The sequence below is a fragment of the Trichechus manatus genome, unplaced genomic scaffold (genome assembly GCF_000243295.1).
Source record: "Trichechus manatus latirostris isolate Lorelei unplaced genomic scaffold, TriManLat1.0 scaffold00008, whole genome shotgun sequence".
Taxonomy (NCBI): Eukaryota; Metazoa; Chordata; class Mammalia; order Sirenia; family Trichechidae; genus Trichechus; species Trichechus manatus.
In genome coordinates, this window is record NW_004443944.1 from 16543569 (window position 1) to 16566661 (window position 23093).

At 36.5% G+C, this 23093-nt stretch overlaps 1 protein-coding gene across 1 annotated transcript in view; it reads right to left on the reverse strand.

Annotated features, from left to right (window-relative positions):
• Window positions 1–9977, reverse strand: part of NCOA3 (nuclear receptor coactivator 3) — a 50596-nt gene extending 40619 nt beyond the window's left edge. The window contains exon 1 of the mRNA XM_023741470.1: window positions 9895–9977. The gene's annotated coding sequence lies outside the window, so the exon portion shown is untranslated. The remainder of the gene's footprint in view (window positions 1–9894) is intronic.
• Window positions 9978–23093: the final 13116 nt, after the last annotated feature.

A 23093-nucleotide genomic window follows, 5' to 3' on the forward strand; every position in this document is an offset into this window, starting at 1 on the left:
AAAGCCCTATATTCATTAATATCACTACCCATCTCATCAAGGTCTGTAAGTACTGCGAAGCTGTCAAGTTCACAGTGGTAGATTCAAGTTTACCAAAATTATAATTTTCACTTGAAAGCTCAAGTTTTATTACTGTCAACAAACACTATCGCGTGTTTTCCTTGAAGTGATAGGTTCACCTCATACAGTTTCAAGAAACGGTCCGCCAAACATCCAAGTCTCAACAGCCAGTGTGTATGTCTTTCTTTCAGGTAAAAGCGGTATTCCATGAGAAAAGTGGCTGTTTTAGTTATCAACACAAACAATTACACAAGACTGCTCTTCCCTGAGACAACTATCTTGGTCTGGTAGGCAGGAGAAGGGCTCTGTGCACACTTTCCATTCTTATCACAAAGAACATTGAAAAGATATCTACTCAAAGGTCGAGATTTAATGAAATTAATAGGATTTGCTGTTTCATCAAGGATATTTCTAAGTGGGAAGCTGGCTTCCCCGGCCCCCCCCCAACTGTAAGTGAATGGCAGTAAAGAATGTAACTACTAGTAGAGTCTGGAAACCCTGGCACAGTGGTTAAGAGCTATGGCTGCTAACCAAAATGCTGGCAGTGTGAATCCACCGGGCACTCCTTGGAAACCCTATGAGGAAGTTCTAGCCTGTCCTATAGGGTCACTATGAATCGGAATCAACTCAGCACCAACGGGTTTAGTAGAGCCTGGTGCCACTGCTTTGATTCACGCTAAGGTGCCAGCAGTTTTACTCACCAGTGCTTTTGCACCATCAGTGCAAACATCAACAAAGTGAAAAGAGCAAATAATTATTATGAAAATAGTTTTGACCTTGTGGACCCCATGAAAGGTTCTTGTGGACTCCCAGGGGTACACAAAGTACACTTTGAAAACCAGTATACTAGATAAAGGTTAAGTCTGGGGCTCAGGGCTTGACAGAGTCTGGTTTCTCCAAGACACTCTACACATTCTTTTAATAAATATTTCAGTATCTACTATGTACAGGCCTACATAAACAAAGACATACTGTGAGTACAAAAGAACTCACTTTCTGATAAGATGACACAGCAAATTATTGTTTTCAACCGACCGCACCCTCTCCTTGGCTCCAAATACAGAAATAACAAAATACATACTTTTTATCAATTTTGAAAGACACAGACATACTCACACATGACAAGTATTTCTGTGGACTCCGAAACAGAACAATCATACAGCAATGAATGGATGATGCCACCAACACAGGGCTCCAGGACCAAAAATAAGCAAAAGCAGCCTGGAATCAAATCCTGCACAAGATAACAGGCCCAGAAGCAAGGCCCATAGGTGACACCAGACAAAAAAAATTTCTAAATGGAAGGTGAAAAAAGCTGTAATCAGTAGCTAGGATTATCAATTACTATATATCAAAGTGCCACGTGTAGAGGTAAAAGAAAAAGTACTACATACAAAACCTGAGTCATGCAGGCCAGTGACTATATCTCAGGTATTTCAATAATACCTGGACTGACGGTATGGTAGAAATGAGTAAAGACAACAAAAATAGAAAAGAGCTAGAGTGCCACGAAGGGGATAGAGAGTACAGGAGGACACCAAAAAAGAAAAAATAAATTACCCACTCAGGATGCAAACTTAAGTAAAATTCCAAAGGATATTTGAAATCTGAACTGTGAAAGATGTCCAGGATCGAAATTCATCAATATTGGAAGATGAATTCACTCTACCCAACAAAAGGAAATCTTGACATAGTCTTAAATAAATATCTATAATCCTTTAAGAGATTAAAAAAAAAGACAGCCAAGAAAAAAGAAAACATGAAACAAAAACAAAATGAAGATTAAACAGACATGAAAAAGAAACTATTCATAAATCTTCATAAACTGTAAAGAATAAACTAGTGGTATCGCCCACTATGTGAGCATCCAATATCCAAAGTCTGGATAGGTTTGGTTAGCAAGGGACACTTGTCTGAAACAAAAACTCAACAGACAGAATTAATTCCTAGACTGGACAAATATACATACAGTTAGTGAATTTGATGAGAAAACAGATCAACCAGAATGCAGCTCAGGAAAGTAAAGAGATGGAAGAAACAGAGACTTCAGAGTTGATTTCAGCCCTGGCATGATCTTACCAAATTAATATCTCTGACCCTCAATTTCCTATTCTGTAAAATGGAGATACCACCATCTTTATAGGGGTGTTCAAAGGATGAAAACCCATATGCAAAAAAAGCTCTGTGCCGCTCTGTGCCTGGCAAACGGTACTCTTAAAAATGGCTCCCTCAAAAATTTTATGATTTACAATCAAAAAATCCAATTTTTTCTTAATTCATCCCCATAACTATAGTAACTACATCTATAACACAGATTATTTCAGGAAACAATATATTTGCGTATTTTCTAACTTTTGTATTAAATAAATAGCTTAAGCAAATTGCCTAAGTCTTGGTATCTACGAGGGGACTAAAGAGATGTCTTTAGGGGAAAGTGCTAAATTCTCAAAGATGCTAAGATCTACAAATAAAGTGTTGGTACTTTTTAAAAGAATTTTAAACTGTTCTTATGGAAACACTTCAAATATTTTCTTAAAACGTCTGCAGAGTAACAAAGTGATACTGTACATTTCTCAAAAGAATTTGTGGAAACGGTACATCGTATTATAGGGCACTTGGGTCACGACTGACTCAGGCCAATTTCTTCTTTGAAAAATCATGGTAAAGTTCGTAACTGATTTCTATGCAAATTTGTTTAAAAATGTAAAGACACTGACAATTTAGCGAGCCCAAATTTATCATTCTTAATAAAATGGTTTCCTTTTCAACTGCCAAAAGGAAAATGGAAAAGGGAAGGAACTCAGGCTTCTTATATTTCAAATGGAATATGAGAAAGAGATATTTACATACTGAAACAGCAACAATCTACATGGTACCTTTACAGAACAAAACAGGCTCATCAAAAACCTAAGTAAAGACTCTCATACACATAAAAAATTAAATTTCAACTTCCTTCTCAGGGCCCCGGAATCATAGCCCTACACTACTACTGAATCACATCTGGAACTGAAAAGACAGTAGGATTATAACTATACACAACCAATTTATCTTCTGGAGTCATCTATTGTTACCTTGCAGCAAGTCGATGTGATCTGCATATCAATGTATCGAATCCTTGCAGTATCTGAAACCCATACTAACCATAAAAGATGTTATTTTAATTAAGAAGTCTGACTACACATTATGAATTTTGCCAACTTTTTATTCTAGAATTCTTTAAAATTAGATTGTGATAACAATTTATAAAGAGAATTTTAAAAGGCTAACCAAGACTAACAATCATGCAATTCCAATTATATTATTATCTCCCTCCAATGTATTAACTAGCTCTATAATACCTTTTCAAACAGCATAGCAATACAGCAGCAGTTGATTTAGAAAAAAAAACTAATTTCTATAAACTGGGTTTCTACATTAGGGACAAATTTTAAGGTAGGGGTAGAGGAATGAAAAAAACAGCAATTCATCCAACATTATGTAACAAGAGTGCTATCTGGAATACATTAGTTACATTTTTACTTGTAATAGTTTTAAAACTATAAAAAATAAAATTCCATGGAAGTGAATTAAATATCCTACACTGCTGATCTTTAGAAGTTTGCGTACTCACACAGTACAAGTTTAAGATACGAAGCTCATTAAAGATTTATACTTAGTTTCTTGTGCTAATGACAAGCAGTACATGATGGAAAATATATTTAAAGCTTAGAAACATATGCTGAGCATGTGTGCACATGCAAAGCTTTCAAAGCTGTTTTAAAATGTGAAAATGAGTAAGGCTCCCGTTATCCTTGATAAATGTCATCTGTCATGCACTCATGTCCAATACGTCCTATTTTTCACAAAGCAGAGACCCAAAAAGGCAATTTTGAAACTACCAGCTGCAGGTAATGGTTACACATAGCAATTCTACTCAAGGTCAAAAGTTTATATTAACTTCTAAATGATATAGACTTTAATATATTAAATACTGCACAGGCTCAAAAGCACATATTCTTAGTAAAACAGTTTTTGGAAACAAAGACAAAATCATAAGAAAGTAATTACTGATAAGAGTTTTACATGAGAGATAGGGCCATTTGTAACAGTGATATAAACTGAACTATTTGTACAGCCCTTCACTTATTAGATGGTTAAGCTGATATTTAGGCAAATTATACTTCTTAATTAAGTTACAAAATTAAGTACAGTCATGTATCGCTTAACATTCATGGTAAGTTCTGTGAAACTGGATGTTGCCTGAACATTACATTATGTACAGGCGGTCCCTGGGTTACAAACGTCCAACTTACATACAACTCATAGGGGTTGGTTTGTGACCCCTATAAAGCTATTTCTCTGAAAATATCAATAATATGACAAATACTTCTCTAGAGTGATTAAGAAAAAACAACTCACTATTGGAACAAAAAAAGAGGATAGACACTAGAACATAAGGAAGTAGTTTAAAAAAAAAACTATGCAAATAAATATGACAACTTAGCAAAACTGGCAAAATTTTCACTGCAAGACACAAATTACAATACAGGCTCAAGAAGAATAGATTCAATGCAATCAGTATTCCCAACAAGCTTTTTTGTAGTGACTGACAGGCTGATCATAAATTTGTATCAAAAATGCAAAAGACACAGATTAGCCAAAACAGTATTGAAGAAGAAGAAAGAAGTTGGAAGACTTAACATTACCTGCTGTCAGGCTTAACTACATAAGTGTTACCATGTATATCGCCATAAGATATCTATACATACAGATCAATGGAACAGAAGAGAGGTCATAAAGAGACTCTGACATATACGGTCAGCTAATTAAGTTACCAAAGTAATACAATAAAAAAGGAAGAGTCTTTTCAACAAATAGCACTGGAAAAACTGGATATCCATATCTTTTAAACTGAACCTCAACCCCTTCTTCACACCATACACAAAAATTAAATCAACATGGATCACAGACCTAAATATAAAACTGAAACTATAAAAACTTCTACAAGAAAATACAGGAGAAAATCTTTATAACCTTGGTGTAGTTGGCAAAGATCTCTTAGTACATAAAAAGCATCAACCATAAAATGAAAAACATGGTTAAGTTGGATTTCAAAATTCAAAACTCTTGCCCTTCAAAAGAAATTAAGAAAATGAAAAGGAAAGGCAAGGACTGGGAGAAAATACTCTAAGAACATATTAGCTGAAAAGGGCTAGTATCCAGAATATATTAAAATAAATAAGTAAATAATCTCTTGGCTTCCAATTTACAGTTCAACAGGTAAAGAGGTTAGAGGCAATCATTCCCTTCCTAAACAAGAAAAAAGCTGAAGAAACTGAAAAGTAACAACTCTTCAATTCACCAAAGAATTGAGGTCACAGGGCAAGGCCGTGCCCCAAGAAATGGAGGGAGGCAGGTACAGAGAATCACAGCTTATCTGGAGCAGAGGCCCAGGAGCAGAAGACCTCTGCCGAGGCCACTAGTACTTACAGAAATCAAGACTCGGGGGGTGGGAGAAGAGTAGGGAGGTCCCCACGTTTTCCTGAGTTTTACCTCCAGAAGCCCCACCAGGTTACTATAAAGACTGGAGGAAAATCCACTCGTGCATTCAGAAGGGGCGGGGCAGGGACGACCATTTTGAAATACGCCAATAGCATTCAGCTCTCCTTAACAAAAGCCTGAACTCAAGGGAAATTATTTTACCAGAGCCTAACCAAAGTGAAACTCAAGTAAACAAATGAACCCAACTGCATTTCAAATAAACATCATAGCTGCACCATGCAGAAAGCAAGGGTGAAAACTAAGAGTGGAAAGGGGAAGAGAGAGACATAGGAAACACTAATTCAAGTAATTTAAGAACACAATACTTAACTATATTTACCCTCAGTCTTGGGCAGGGTGGTATTGGGGCTTAGGGGAAAATTTACAACGAATTCTCCACTCGTTTTCATTAAATTCATTTATTGTAGTGAAATGGGCAAAGCAATTCTGAAACTATTTTAAATGTTATACAGGACTGAGCAAATGAATAAGTGTACTGATGATCCTGGAAGCTAGAGTTCTCGTGGCAAAGGAGAAAAGGGGAGGGTAGAAAGAACCTTGTAGACACAGGCTGAAATTGGACATATTAATATAAACTCATGATATCTAAAATATGTATGTGCATGTGTAAATGCATGTGTACCTACGTACAAGTTATGTATCTATATGCATATGTTTATAAACATACATGTATTTCCTAGCTCTGCCTGCTGAAAGGGCAGAAACTAAGACAACCAAGGAGCAATCCAGAGGGACTTGGTCTCAAATACTATATGTTCTCCATAAGGACATAGAAGTCCAATTAAAGGAGCTCCAATGGCCAAACCTAGGACAATTTCAGCACCAAAATAATTAAGTAGAATAGTAACTGATAAACCATTCAAAAAATAAAAATTCCTGACTCCCAGATCACAACAGAGGGTTCTGGACAGAGCTGGAGAAGGATGTAGAGCATAATTCTAACTCACAAAAAAAAGACCAGATTTACTGGCCTAAAGGAGACTGGAGAAACCTCAAGAGTGTGGTCCCCAGATGCCCTTTTAGCGCAGTGGTGAAGTTACCTCCGAGGTTCACCGTTCAGCCTGGGAGTGGACAGCCCCATAAAACCAAATGAGACTAATGAGGTACAGGAGTCCAGTGACAAGGGCCAGAAGGCAGAAGGGGACAAGGAAGCTGGTGATAGGGAACCCAAGGTTGAGTAAGGATATTGTTGATGTGTTGTGAGATTGTTAACCATTGTCATAGGGCAACATTTGTAGTAACTGTTAAATGAGAAACTATTTTGTTCTGTAAGCCTTCATTTTAAATGAGAGTAACAGCACAATTGGAAGAGCGTAGTCAATGTCACTGAACTGTGTATGTAGAAATTTTTGAAATGGTACATCTTTGGCTATGTGTATTTTCACAAAAAAAAAAAGGTTGAGAAGTTAGAGGGTTAGTATGCCGTGGGGTTGTTAACCAATGTCATAAAACAACATGTGTACTACTGTTTCATAAGAAACTATTTGTTCTGTAAGCCTTCACCTGAAGTACAATAAAATATTTAAAAAAAAAAAAAAAATTCCTGAGTCCCTACTGACAGACAAGGCTCTTGATTACAGGATAATGCCAAAGGCTGACTGGTAAATATGAAGGGAATGCTGGAATGAGGAAACTACCATTTTGCAATCATCATAGTAAAAAATTCAATCAGACAAGACTCATCAATAATGCTAAATCTAGGGGAAACTGTGATGAGGATCAGGATATTTACAGTGGCTCCCCCAAAGACTGCTTCCTGCCTGCAAGGGGGTGGGGTGGGGGGTGGGAGGGATGGGGTGAGGGGAGATGCTGTGGAGAAATCTAGCAACTTGGTCCAGTGCTTGAAATTAACATCACAATGAGGGACAGAGGGAAATCAGGTGCCTCCAGATGTTGAGTATCTTTCTCAGAGTATCACATCACCTATGCAGTGTTCCAGCCAAGAATGCATTACCTCAATGTAATCACAAGGAAACTTCAGACAAACATAAAATGAAGAACATTCTTCTTTTTTTTTTCGGGGTGGGGGGTGTGGTGAGAGTGGAGGAGGACTGTATTCTTCAAAAATATCAATGACACCTCAGGAGCAAAGGAGAATGAAGAAAACCAAAGACACAAGTGAAAGATTAGTCCAAAGGACTAATGGACCACAACTACCACAGCCTCCACCAGACTGAGTCCGGCACAACTAGATGCCTGGCTACCACCACTGACTGCTCTGACAGGGATCACAAAAAAGGGCCCCAGACAGAGCTGGAGAAAAATGTAAAACAAAATTCTAACTCACAAAAAAAGACCAGACTTACTGGCCTGACAGAGACCGGAGAAACCCCGAGAGTATGGCCCCCAGACACCATTTTAGCTCAGTACTGAAGTCACTCCTGAAGTTTACCCTTCAGCCAAAGACTAGAGAGGCCCATAAAACATAACAATATAACAAGACTAAAGGGGCACATCAGCCCACGAGCAAGGATGAGAAGGCAGGAAGAACAGGAAAGCTGGTAATAGGGAACCCAAGGTTGAGAAGGCAGAGTGTTGACATGTCGAAGGGTTGGTAACCAATGTTACAAAACAATATGTGTACTAATTGTTTAATGAGAAGCTAGTTTGTTCTGTAAACTTTCATCTAAAGCACAATAATTTTAAAAAAGGAAAGGAAAAAGGAGCTGTAACAAATAACAGTAACATGAGTTTAAAAAAAGAAGAAGAAAAGAAATTAAAAGGACACATTGCATTGGGCAAATCTGCTGCAAAAGACCTTAAAAAAAAAAAAAAATCAATGACAAGGCTACAAAAGTATTCCAGGAATATGGCGGATAAAAAGAAATGTTAACTAAATGCAGTACTTGACTCTCAACTAGAATTCTGTACTAAAAGTGTGGGAAAATATAATACTTTTATATATATATATATATATATATATAATATACATAATAATAGACGTTTATTAGATCAACTGACAAAACTGTAATACAGACAGTCGATTTGTATCAATGTCAATTCATAAAGTTAATAACTGCACAATTATTAGAGTTAGCATAATGACCTTATTCTTGGGAAACAACAGAAGTTTTAGGGGAAAGAAGCAGAATACATGTTTACCCTCAAATGATTCAGAAAAGAGAGAACACGCACGTTATAGAGAAAGAAGGAGAGCAGAAGCACATATGAATGTAAATAATAACGCAAGTGGGTGACTCTAGATAAAGCATATTCAGATGTTTATCCTATTTTTATTTTTGTAACTTCTGTAAATTTGAAATTATTTCTAAATAAAAAGTATTTTTTAGAAAATAAAAATCATGGAGATAGTTCTCTGCTGTATTCAAAATATAACAGGTATATACAATAATTATTTGAAGGATTCTACAAAGAAACAGGAAAAGCTAAGGCCGGAGGCTTACACAGATTCCCAGACAAAGGACCATTTTCAAAAGTCAGAGAAGGGAGTTTGTACTTTTTTTTTGTAAGCTAGGAAAAGGTAGCACAAAAAACTTGGAGCAAAACAGAGGCGTGGTTAAAGACATAGAATTAAGAAAATTTTCTAGCAAAATTTCAAGTAGGTAAAAACAGTAGACAAGGAAGCAGTAAAGGGACTATTGGACAAATACAAGCATGAAATTATGGGGTCTTGGCCTAGGAGGCTATGATTAGAAACAGAAAGTGAGACAAATGCAGAAGACATGAAAATAGAAAACCAGATAGGGCTTGTTTACAAAATGTATCAAAGGGAAGGGCGAAAATATTCAAAGATGACTCAGATTTCAAGCATAGGTAACCAAGAGAATGATGGTATTACTAAAAGAAATTTGACAAGCTACAAAAAGCATAATTGCTTTCTCAGGTATCAGACAACTTTTTCTACTCTCGTTTTTCCTATTCTGATGCCAACATTAAAAGTTTGGAGAGGGGTTAGATAAATGTTATTTGCCAGCACAAGCAATCTGAGAAAATTAAGTCTTCGCAAGGTGAAACACTAAAAATAGGTAGGGCTGATTCAGATTTTGACTAAATGCCATTAAAATATTCACATACAAAGGGCTGAAGGCAGTGTCTCATACTAAACTAACATACAGCCCCCTTCTGCCCTCAAAAACTGCGTGTATATATGTATGTATATACACACATACAGATACATTCATTCCAAGTGCATTCATTCATCATTAAAGAGAAAAATATGAAGCATAAAACAAGTTTAAGATTAAATTATAAATTAAAGAAGACAGTAGTACCTCCAGAAGACTTAAGGGAAAAAAAGTAACAAATGACTAAGTCAAAGTAAAATTGAATTACCTGACTAACCAAGTCAAATGATGCTCGAGTTGGAGTTTATTTTTACTGGTCTCTGAGTCGACTGTTCAGCAAATGTTTTGATCCTGAAGGAAAACAAAAAAAAAAAGGAAGGGAGGAGTATTGAATTTTATTGCCCTTTCTTAATACAAGTATTATTATTAGTCACAAATAACTTTTCCAACTTTTATCTTCCCTGGTCATATGAAACAAACAAAAAAGTTATCAAGTGCAACATTTCTTCCTAGGAATCTGAGCTGATGTCTTACTTCCCTATATATCATTATTTCTGCTTAAACAGTCAGGCAGAGCATATAGAGTATATTCTCCCATGGTTTGTAAATACAGATAATATGAAGCAGGGCTGGAAGACACCGGATTGGAATTCTGAAAAGTCATCAAAACAAAAGGGTAATCTGAACTTGTGGATGTCCCCACCTGTCTAAGAGAAATGAATGTTCAACGGAGAACAATTAAAGACACTAATACCCTGATAGAAGCTAATACTTAAATACCCAAGTCCAAAAAAGACAAATGCCAGATGGATGGATGGATGGATGGATGGATGGACAGATAAAAGCAAGCAAGCAAAAAGAAAAATTAAAAAGCCCTGAATGTTTTCTCCTCTCAACAGGATGCATGTGCGTCAACAACAAGAAATTTTGTTAAATGGGGGCAGTGGGACGGGGACGGCTCCTCAAAATCATCTGAAATAAAATGCATGAACATACAAACAGCATACTCTTGCACTTAAGGAAACGAGGAACAGACTCTGGTTGGGACAAAGAAAGTAGGCCAATAAAACCCTCTACTCTCACCTTGTGAATTTCCAAAGGTAACAATAAAGCAACAACCTAACACTAACTGTGTTGTTGTGTGCCACTGAGTCTATTTTCCACTCATAGCGACTCCATGTAACAGAGAAGAACTGCCCCACAGAGTTTTCTTGGCTGTAATCACCAGGTCTTTCTTCTGAGAAGCCTCTGGGTGACCTCGAACTGCCAACCTTTCAGTCAGCCAAGTGGTTAATCATTGTGCCACCAGGGCTTCTTAACACTAAATCTTATTGTTGCTGTTGCTGTCGTTGTTAGGTTCCATCGAGTCAGTTCCAACTCACAGCGACCCTATAGGACAGAGCAGAACTGCCCCACAGGGTTTCCAAGGAGCGTTTGGTAGATTTGAACTGCAGACCTTTTGGTTAGCAGCCAAGCTCTTAACCACTACGCCATCGGGGCTCTACACTAAGTCTAGTAGTATCTATATAAAGACAACAACCATAATTACCTATGCCTTAGAGTTAATAGCACTCATGTTAGAACTGGAAGGCCTGTTGGGAAAGAAGGAAGAACAAATGATATACTGACAAGTTCCAAGTAACGAATATATCACAGCAATAGTCAATCCCCATGAAGGGGACAGTTAAAGGAACAACCAACCACAATCCAGCTGCATGATATCAAAGGTCTGTTGCACTTTCGAATCCCAAATTAGAGGGCAGAAAATCAGGCAAAGGGGAAAAATGCATACCATAAAATGCATACCATACATGTTTCACAAGGGCGAAAAAAGGAAAATTCATGCAGTAGTATCAGTGCCATATGATTAAGGTGTAAAAAGAACTGATATACCTCTTAAAACACCTCTTTATAATCACAACGTAATCTCCAGCTTACAACTGGTAGATATGTCCAAAATAAGCTGGTTGTATTCAGAATTTAGAATACATCTTGCAACCTGTAATAGTGTAACTAGTTGTTAGAATAATGGTTGAAGAGCAGGGCTTTGGAGTCAGCCAGATTTAGATTCAACTTCCAGCTCTTTCACTTACTAGCAAGGCACCTAAGACTTCTTTCTTTGGGCCTTAGATTTCTCATCTTAAAATGGGACCACACTTATCTCAAAGGTTCTTGTGGAGACTAAAAGAAAATACATAAAGTACTCACTAGCACCTAGCACACAGTAAATGCTCATAAGTGAAAGCTATCATTAGCCCCCCAAAAAAGGCTATTTGACATATAACCTAAGAATTTTTCAAGCACACTGAAATAAACAATAGGAGAAAACATAATCATTAATTTTAGTTTTAAACTCAATTCTTTTTTAACTTGAATTGTTACACTATCCAATTTAATCTGAGGAAAAAGATGGAGAAAAGGGTAGGCAGCCTTTATGTAGAGAGAACTTCCAAGGTTTTCTGGTCCTGGTTTTACCTCAAATTGCACTTCAGAAATGGTTCCTTTGTTGTTGCTGTTTCTCCTTCTTTTGGAGAGGGGGAGGGGGGGAGGTTAGCACCCAAGGAACAAGAGAGGTGGAGTAGGTAAAAGAACTTGAGTCAGAAAGTTCTTAATATACCACAACAACTGACCCAGGAAACAAATACTGCTGCCTAGAGTGGAAGACTGGCAAGAGAGCCTACATTAACAGGAGTTTTGACCCAGCCAATCTATGTACCACAATGCCCAGGACCCAAAGAAACTCCATCTACAAAATCCTCCCCTTACAGTAAGTGCACAGAGCTAGACTAGACAGGTCCCCAAATACCAAAAAAATATTTGGTCCCCAAGGGAACAGTGGAAAGACACTGAGGACAACTACACTTTTTTAAATACCACAGTGATTGGCTTGCTTACCATGAACCTGTTAGAGTGTGGACAGTCTAAAAAGCACTCTAAATACTATATACCAGGATCCTGAAAAGTATGGAACTGCTAAGAAAACTGCTGGTGGGTGAGTTAACTTATCTGGAACCAAGATTCTGCAAAAGTAGCAGCCTTAGCAGATTTTTTGGGATATTTTTTCCCCTTATCAAAAATAAGCTAAAAAATGCTGACACAAGGGAACCCATGTTTGAGAAGGGACAGTGTTGACATGTCGCGGGGTTGTTAACCATTGTCATAAGACAGTATGTATACTGCTTAATGAGAAACTATTTGTTCTGTAAACCTTCATCTAAAGTACAATAAAAAAAAAAATTTGAAAACACTGACACATTATGAATGTAACCAATGTCACAAGACAGTGTGTATAAAAATTGTTAAATGGAAACCTAATTTGTTGTGTAAAATTTCATCTAAAACACAGTAAATTATTTTTAAAAATAAATAAATAAGCTTAAAAAGTTTAACTCTGTCACCTTTCCAAAAGCATTCTTCTAGAATTAAACATTTTGGTGGCAAAAATAAAGAAATAAGTTTATCCTTACCACTTTTCATAACTTGGATTTTAGTCAATCAATCACACAATCAAATTACACTGACATAAAAACTCAATATGATACTTCCCAAAAATATCAGGTACCTGAGAAGGTGGGGAGTGGCATTAGTTTTTCTACTAGAATTAAAAGAAAAGTGACTAATGAGATCCACATTATCAAAACCTGCAAACACTAGAGAGCTAAGGGGGGGTGGGGGATGGGCCAAACTGAGCTCTCTTAGTAGCTAGTCTGAGAAGAGGTGCCTGCCAACGAAGAATCAAAAAGGAGGAGATCTGATAGGGAGAGGAAAATCCAAACTATAATAGTGATGCTTGGAAACACCAACCACTGACTATTATGAACATGTTTTTCCTTTTGCTGTTGAACATGGGAAAGAGCAAAGATTCTACCATTAATCATATTAAGCTGGTTGTTCATTCAATGCTGCTGCTGGCACTGCTACCACTAGGGACTCCCTCCCCAGATCACTAAAATCATAGAGATGGGGACCCACCTCTTTGGGCAAAGCCAGCTATTGCCCAGTAAATCTTCAAAGCACTACAGAATAAATTTATGCATCAATTAAATTTCAGGTTACTTAAAGATTGCATAATATTAATGTTTAATTAATTTAACATTCTTCTTGCAGTTGGGATTATTTACTAAATGATATATACTTTTTGCCAAAACTGTGACAAAAGATTTCACACACACACACACACACACACACACACACACACACACACACACACACACACACACTATTTACTGCTGAGTCCACTACCATGTGTTCAAGTAGATACATAAAAATGTATTTGCTCCCCAAGAGAACACTGACTGGTAAGACATTTAGGACAAGTATACTTTTTAAAATACCATAATCTTTTTGACAGTGGTAGAGGAGGAGAAGGAACTATTTAAAATCACAGCATAGGCATTTACTAGAAAGGATCAAACTGATTCATAATTTATTCTACATAGTCATTTTTAAAAATTAAAATAAATGTTTAGTTCTATATGGATTCAACCTGAAAAGTTAAATGGTGCACTGAAAACAGAAGCCTTGGCTTCAGAAAATAGAGGTTTTATGAAGTCCGCCTTCCTGAAGTAACCTTGTGCAAGACATTTAATTCAACTAAATACTTGCTGTGTATCATTAGATGCCAGGCACTGCACTGGCACTTGGAAGTATAAGCAAAACATGGTTCCTGCCATTAATTAGGAAAGTTGAAGCAAGTATAAACAGCCACTATAGTACCTGAAATGGAAATTATGTTCATTCGGGAAGCATTTGCTGAGCATCAATGTGCCACACTGCACTAGACACTAGGGATAAAAGAGGGAACTAGAAGTTAAGCACAGTCCTGGGAAAGTACTGAAGGAGAGAATAGAGAAAAATTGCCCTGTCTTTTTCATAGTATTGCTGTGGTAACTGTAAAGCAGTCTTCAGATGTGAAACCAAGACAAATCCAAAACCATTTACCTCAGCCCAAAAGAAAAAGAGGATTATTAATGAAATCAAAATGTACACACAATTTCTGCAATTATTTTCCATAATTATCAAAACCAAAATGCCATTTGGATTCCTTTATAATGAAAGACTATGGCAAAGGAGAAAAAAACTATCATGAACACTTTTGTAAAATGTTGACTATTTCTGTAAAAATTACACAAGATGTAGGAAACACTAATGGGATGTATAAAGATGGCTGAAAATGAAAACTATTTTTAACTCAACATATCTAGAAAATTATACCATACATTTTGCTTACACAACGATACTACCTACTGATGGAACAACAGCTTTAAAAATAACTTATTCTGCATTTTAAAAATTACCTTGAGATTAAGGGGAAAACTAAAAAAATCCGGTTGGCAGACCAGTTTGTTAACAGACCACATCTCTCTGGCTGAGTTGTAGTTAGCAATGACCGGTTACTAAAGCAGGCATGCCAGCAAGTCGCTTGCTGGTGCTTGTCCTGCCTCCCTCTCCCCCCTCTCTTAGAAAAACTGCATGCAGGGATGCACGATCACACAAAATAAATACAGGAAAGAGGGTGGGAGGGCTGGGTGGGGAGGTGAGGGAAGCGCTGGGCTCCACCAGTGGAAGGCGTTCCACAAGAATTGCTACAGGGTCAAAAGTTTACAGTGGTTTCAATTTCACCTTTTAGCAGCCAATCAGGAAACAGAGACTGCATGCTGACCCCTCAGGCTGCGAATGAACATTAACTCATTGGCTACCAGGATTGCATATATTCCTTTCCTTGTAAGGCTTTCCTCCTCCCCCCCCCCTTTTTTGAAGGGGGCACGAGGAGGGGGAGGAGAAGGCAAAGAACATCTTAAGTTCAAGGTGACAATTTTATACAAGACCATGTATTTTTAACAGGTATTCCAGGAGAGAAATGATCAACTATTATCTTTCTCTTTAAAATCAGTTTCTTTAACCTGTAATATCTAACAAACAGATCATTAATGCTAATATCAAGATAAAGAATAAACTAGGCAGGTTAAAGAGAGATTTGCCTCCATGAGGTTGTGATTCTAAGAACAATTACAATGTGGTGAAAGATAATTCTGGTTGTGTTTATAGTAAATGCTTTAAAATAATTCAGCCAATGAAGATATTTAATTCAACTATTTATTTATCCCATCGATTTTTTTTTCTTTGCATAGATTCCCTACTCGCTCCCCAAATCATGACTATAAACATGCAGCATGCCTGTTCTTTTCATATTGTGGATCTAGTGAAATGCAGGCAAAGCTCTTTTAAGGTGTTAGCCTTCTTTTCCTTTATTTCTCCTCTCCAAACACTTCAGTAACTGGGAGTAATCCTCTATACAATAAACTCAGGGGAGAACCCTTTGGCAATAGAAACAACGGATCCATAATTAATTTTTCTCATGTAAGTTTCCTTTATACGCAGAAAGTATCTGTTGAATACATTCTATGTTTAACATTGAGCAAGACTAAAATGAAGATTTGTATGATACACACCCTAACTGTACTACATTTAAAAACTAGATTCCTCTGAAGCACATGATAAAAGTGAAATAGCTATATTAGCTGCTATCATCAAAATGACCAGTTAAATCCTAAATAAGCAGATATATATGAATTTGCATTTAGCAATATTTCTCGTTAATACAATAGGTAGTCAAATTTTAGCAATCTCAGTGGTTTAAAGTCAAGCTCATATTTCGAAGCCCCTCTAGGCACTATGAGAGCCCTGGTGGTGCCAGTGGTTAAGCATTCAGCCGCTAACCAAAAGGTCAGCAGTTCGAATCCACCAGCCGCTCCATGGAAACCCTATGGGGCAGTTCTACTCTGTCCTATAAGAGAATCAACTCAACAGCAACGGGTTTGGTTTGGTTGGTCTAGGCACTACCACTGTTTAAGAAAATGATGTTCTTATCCAAACCAGCAAAGATGCCATAGTTATTTCAGAAAACCTAAAGGTTACCAATATACAAAAGTGCCTAACCTAATGCTCATCTGTTAAAAGGCCCCAAAATAACTTTATATGAAGTTTGCTTAGCAATTTAATGTCAGTTGTTAAGACAGTAAATAAAGCGATTCGCTGCTGATACAGGTTTTTGTTTTAATTCAGCATTAAAACGAGATTTCCTAGTAATAACTCCCAAAGCTTCATGATTTAAGTTTATGCATATCAGTCAATAAAAAGTCTACTTTTAAAATAGATTTAGTTGTTCTTTTGTAGCTATTGTTTGTTTTTTTCTTAACATGGCTTTCAGACGCTTTGTATTATTATTTTAAATTAGGAGTCCTCTGTATATCTTCTTTTTACAAGATGGCCTCATTTTGAGAGAAAATGGATGCGATAAAATTTTACATCAAGTCAGCATGTTAGCAAGAGGCTTTTTCGTATGTTCTGAATTTGATTAATACAAGCCAAGGTCACTTCCTGAAAGATGCCTACCACTGCAGCTGCAGGCAAACTATGCTCTTGCAAGAATGGGGGAAGGGAATGGGTGATGGCATTTATTAACACAGACAGGCTTCCATCACCAGCAGCTATGTAAGAAGGGAGAAAATAGGGGGAAAAAAAAGCAGAAGATCCCAGAGCTCCTGGCATGAAGATTAAAATATTTCCACTCCTTAATATTTAAAACACAATTCAATTCAGTATATATAATGCTCATGTCAAGATTATATCAAAGACATCCTCACTGGTACAATATATTAAAATATTTTATTTAATGCTATACAAATCATTTAACATGAGACACTGAAGTAAACTTAGCATTCAACACAACAGGACCTGTACTTGCTATGCAAAACACCTACAAAGAAAGATACAGGCCCTTGAAGAAAGCAGAATCAGAGATTTAAATTTCTTTTATCTAAAACCAAGGGCAGTCTAAAAATCATGAAGGTAAAAATCCAAAACACAAAAGCCCATATCGTAAAATATAATGTTTTCTACTAAAATTTAGTTTTCATCTTACCAACATTAATACAAATATTATGTCTGTACTCAAAACAAACATGACCAAAATATAGGTTATCAACAACTAGAACAAACCCTCTCCCTGAAAAATTAATAGCAAAAATTTATGGAACAGTTACTGTGTACAGCTAAGAAACCATACTAAGTACTCTTTGAGATTCTACACACATTTCAACTAATTGGATAAAATATTAGGCAGAGTCGGGAAATTTATATGCTCTTTGTAATTTTCTATGTGTAACCTTGGATAAAGTAGATTGATTTTGTGTGCCTCATTTTTCCTACCTAACAAATGGTGGTTTTGTTAGAACCATGATATTCCACAGAGATATTTAATCAGCAAAGCACCTCTGTTTTTAATGGTTGTATAATAAATACAAAACCTTGCCATTTTTTTCCTTATCAACATGTTCAAAGGCATTATTTCTATTTTCTAAACAAATTCCAAATATAATTCTGTCTCTCCTTTGTACTCTGCCCTTTTTTTTGATTGAAGTTTTGATTCGAAAACTTCAACAACAAAAAACCTGAACAAATGATGTTAGATACTCAAGTTCAAACAAACTGATACTCCTTGACCTTTTTTTTTTTTTTGAAAAAAGCCTTTTACCTTTCAAAGACTGACAAGAAAGGGCTATTATTTAATTGGTACAGAGCTTTCTGTACACGCAAAGAGCTTTTAAATCAATTTAGGAAAAAGAAGGCAACCAGGTAAAAATACACTGTGAGACGTCTCTGAATTCAGAGAACCTAGTCTCTGACTATAAGAAGGCCTGGTGGCCCAAAACACTGGCAGTTTGAACCCACCCAGCGGCTGGCTCCATAGGAGAAAGACCTGGCAATCTGCTCCCAAGAAAACCCTATGGGGAAGTTCTACTCCATCACATGAGGTCACTATGAGTTGAAATCAATTCGACAGCACCCAACAACAGTCCCTGGGGGTAGCAAAGAAAGATGCTCAGGAGTCCAACAGGACCTAACTACACACCGTTGAGATGAGACAACCCCTGCTTCCCTCCCCCTCCCCCAAGACACATTATGATGGGGAAGGGATGACTTAATTTCTCCTAGCCTCTATATTTTTTTTTTTTTTTTGCCACCAGTAACCATATTAACTATTCCAAAGATAACATCTTTGCCTTGTCAACACAGAAGGAAGCATAGAGTTAAGCAGTGACTAGCTAGCTTCTTGCCACAGACCAGGAAAAAGGGTGATGCAGTCACTCCCTCACATCTCTAACTAAATCATTCTTCTCTCCTGGTTCTACCCAAGTACCCAATGAGTTCCCTCACTTGGCAAGCAAGACAAACTGAACTGGGCCCACAGCAGCTAGTAGCCTGGTTTTCTTCCTGGACCACTGAATTTCTGTGCCAAAAGCAGAACTTCAAAGGAAATGTTGACTATAAAATAAAAGCATAACAAAAATAACAGCCTATAAGTCTTCTTGTTCTACCAGAGTGGTTAGCAGACGTTAAGCTTGAGAACTGCTCTTTAAGATTACAGAATAAGTGTTTGTTTGTTTTTTGTTTTTTTTAAAAAAAGACATTTTTCTACAACTGGATGGACTGCCTATTCAGTAATTGAAAAATTCTTGTAAAAAAAAAAAAAATACAACGTACTATATACCACTTGTAAGTATGTAAGTATGCCATTTGCTTACTCCTTCAAAAGCACTTTAGACTATAAAGCTTGAACAATACCTCTCATGGAAAAAGCTATCCTATTATGGTGCCTGGCACATAGGAACAATAATGATGTCATCCATTCATTTCACAAACATTTACTGAAACTATACCACATTCTAACTCTATACTACTGCTATTCTAGGTTCTGTGGATACAGAGGTAAATAAGACAAACAAGGCCCCTACCCTCATAGAAATCCCTGAACTCAGAAAACCTAGTCCCTGGATGTGACAAAGAAAGGTCCTCAGGAGTCCAAAAAGGCCATGCCTTTGAGATGGGATGAATCCTAAAGATGGACAAAGAGAAAATTACATGGAGCTTATGTTTCATTGGATATTAACAGACAACAAATCAACAAATATTTTCAGAAAGTGGTAAGTACCACTAAAAAAAAAAAAAAAGAGGGATGGGATATTGAAAAGGGAGAGGGTAGGAAGAGAGAGGTAATTCCAGGTAAGGAATTTAATCTGATAGCTGAAAGGAACTAACCATTCAAAGAGTGTCCCATGCAGAAAGCATTGCAAATTATAGTTGATTTCATTATCTAATACTGTTAATTAACATCACTAAGTCCAGCAGACCCAACCTTCTTCCCACATCTGGGGCCAAGACTGTTGACTAATGGGAACTTGAAAATTATGTGCTACGTAATCTGCCTAAAAAGTAATGTGTAAAACCAGTTTAAAAAAAAAAAAAAAACATATTTAAGGCCTGCATACAATGTAACTTTCTAGCAAGTAAGAGAAAAAGTTAGTGCATGGAGGTGGCGAAAATCAAATTAAAAAAAAAAAAAAAGTTGCCGTTGAGTTGATTCTAACTCATAGTGACCCTACAGGACAGAGCAGAACTGCCCCACGGAGCGGATGGTGGATTCAAACTGCTGATCTTTCGGGTGGCAGCCAAGCTCTTAACCACCGAGCACCGGGGCTCCGAAAGCGTGTATATACATATATATATGAATAATACCCCCCTAATGTCCTGAATCACTGCGAAAAGATTAAATATATTTAGCACACTACTTCATACGGGGAAGTTGGAATATGTTTAAGAATTTCCATTCCAGCAGGTTAATTTAAAAAAAAAAAAAAAACAAGCGTTAGTCCTTAATGATTGTGTTTCTGACAATCCACAGCAACCATTTAACTGTGGCATTCTCTGTACCTTTTTTCTCTATCCCCAGCCACTGCTTATGAGTAAAGTAATGATCAAACGGTAAATAGCAAAGGCTGGAAAACCATGACACTTAGGTGATTAAAAAAAAAGTGGGTGAATCAAATTTAAGGTAGGGAGAGGCATCTCCTAAGGGAAGACACAAAATCCAGCAGCCTAAAAAAGTCAATACGTTTGAATCATTAAACACAAAAATAGCATGTTTTTTTACAGCATGAACAAACAAAAGACATCAATTGGCCAAATTTGGTACAATACAAACATCAATATAATGACGGTAAAGGATGATAATCCACTGAATAAAGTAAAAATTAATTAGTCCACAACAAATATGAAAATACATATATACAAAGGGAAAGCTCTTCCTTACATTAGAAAGCCAACTGAGAGAATAAGAGAAATCACCATTTGGCAACAATCATAATAGTAAGAGGCAAGAATTATCAATGAAAGCTAAAATTAAAATTAATGGACTACCGGGATATGTCATTAGCCACAGACTCAATATCTCAGCACCCCACACGGTACTTTACAGTATCTCCCCACAAGTAACTTTACAGTGGAAAAAGCAGCAGACATCACCTCAACCAAATGGTCAAAATTAACAGTACCAATAATGAGACTAATCAAAGCATGTACTTCTGAGACATCACATCACTTCTATGGTATTCCTCCCAAAGTGCACAACCTGAACCTAAACATAAAGAAACATTACACAAGTACAAACTGAAGGCATTCCATAAAATTGACCTATACTTTCCAAAAGTATCAATGTCATCAAACAAAGAAAGATCAGGAACTGTCCCAGATTAAAGAAGACTGAAGACACGTAACAACTGAATTTAGCGCAGAATCTTGGATTTTCTTTCACTTTAGAAGGCACTGTTGGGATAATTGGTAAAATATGAGGAAGACCTGTACAGCACATTATTGTATCAATATTAACTTCCTGATTTTGATAACTGTACTATGATAATGTAAGAGAATTCCCTTGTTTTGAGGAAATACATGCTAAAGTATCTAGGACTAACAGGGCATCACATCTGAAACTTACTCTAAAATAGGTCAGGGAAAAAAAGTATTTTATATATATACATTTTTTTAATGAGAGAGACAGATAAAGCAAATGTTGTAAAATGTTAACATCTGGAGAATATGACTGAAGGGTATCTGGGAATTCTTTGTATTAGTTTTGTAACTTTTCTGTAAGTCCGAAATTATACTGAAAAGAAAATTTTTTAATTTAAAAAATAAGTAACAGAGTGGGAGAAAACATCTGCAATGTATAAAAAGACAAGGAATTAAAACCCAGAACACATAAGGAGCTCTTATAAATTAGTAAGAAAAGACAACCAAATAGGAAAAATGGGCAAAGAATCATAACAGAGAACTCAATTGGCCTATAATACATGAAAATTTGCACAATCCTTCCAAGGTTTAAAACCCATTGCCGCCCAGTTGATTCCAGAGCGACCCTATAGGACAGAGCAGAAATGACCCATCAGGTTTTCAAAGAGCAACTGGTGGATTCAAACTGCTGATCTTTTGATCAGCAATCAAGCTTTTAACCACTACGCCACCAAGGCTCCAAGGGTTAGGGAAATGTAAAATAAAAGCCATCCAAGAAAATAGTACCAGTTGACAAATTTTAATAATTTTAAATACATGAATCCTTCCTTTTGGCCAACAAGCCCATGGCTAGGAGTATAGCACAAGTACATCAACATATAAAAGATATGTACAAGAATATTCAACATAACGTCCTATATAAGACCAAAGGCGGGGGGGAGACAAATAATGAGCACCAAAGGTAAACTTGATGCAAGCTCCTTGAAGTAACAGACTCCAGCCTGTTTTGTTTATTGATATATATCCCCAGTAACTGACACATGGCAATTATTTAATATATATTTGCTGAATTAATGGGTAAATGGTTCAATATAGGGCATCCAACAATAGTATACTATATAGCTATGAAAAGAATGCAGTAGATGTCTAAAAACATGCCCAAGAAATAACTGAAAAAACAACTTGCAGTCAACATAAAACACGTGAGAACATGTTTACACAGATACATCCGCCTATACTTGCGGAAATGTAGATAAAGCTACATACAATTTTGGTGAGTGAACTGAGAGAATGCTTTAATTACTATACTTTTATTAAGTGGTAAGATTATAACTTTGTATTATCAAGTATTTTTTAAAAAAGAATATGCCATCAAAAAATTATTTACAGCTCTGTAAAATGTTAAACTTCTTAACGCAATATAAAAAGAAAAGATCACAAAAACAATTAGGTAACGTGCACCAAGCGCCTGTGATCCAGAATCTACTTCCAGGACTCCATCCAAAGAAGTACTAGAAATGCAGACAAAGTGTGTGGAATCAAATGCTCCACATCCGCATTATTTTTTAATAAACATAAAGCAGAAGTAACCTTAAAAATACTATTAAGAGTTCTTCATAATTACATGTAAAAGGCTACAGAAATGCATAAAAAATATACCCACAGAGTGCTGGAAGAAAAATTTAGGAAATGCACCAAATGTTAATCTGACCTTACTTAGCACTTTGTCACACTTTGAAATTGCCCCAAATTTTCATACTGTTTTGCTTTTATAATCACAAATAATAAAAGGGATATGGGGATGTTGTAATCTAACTATACATAAAAATACTTAAA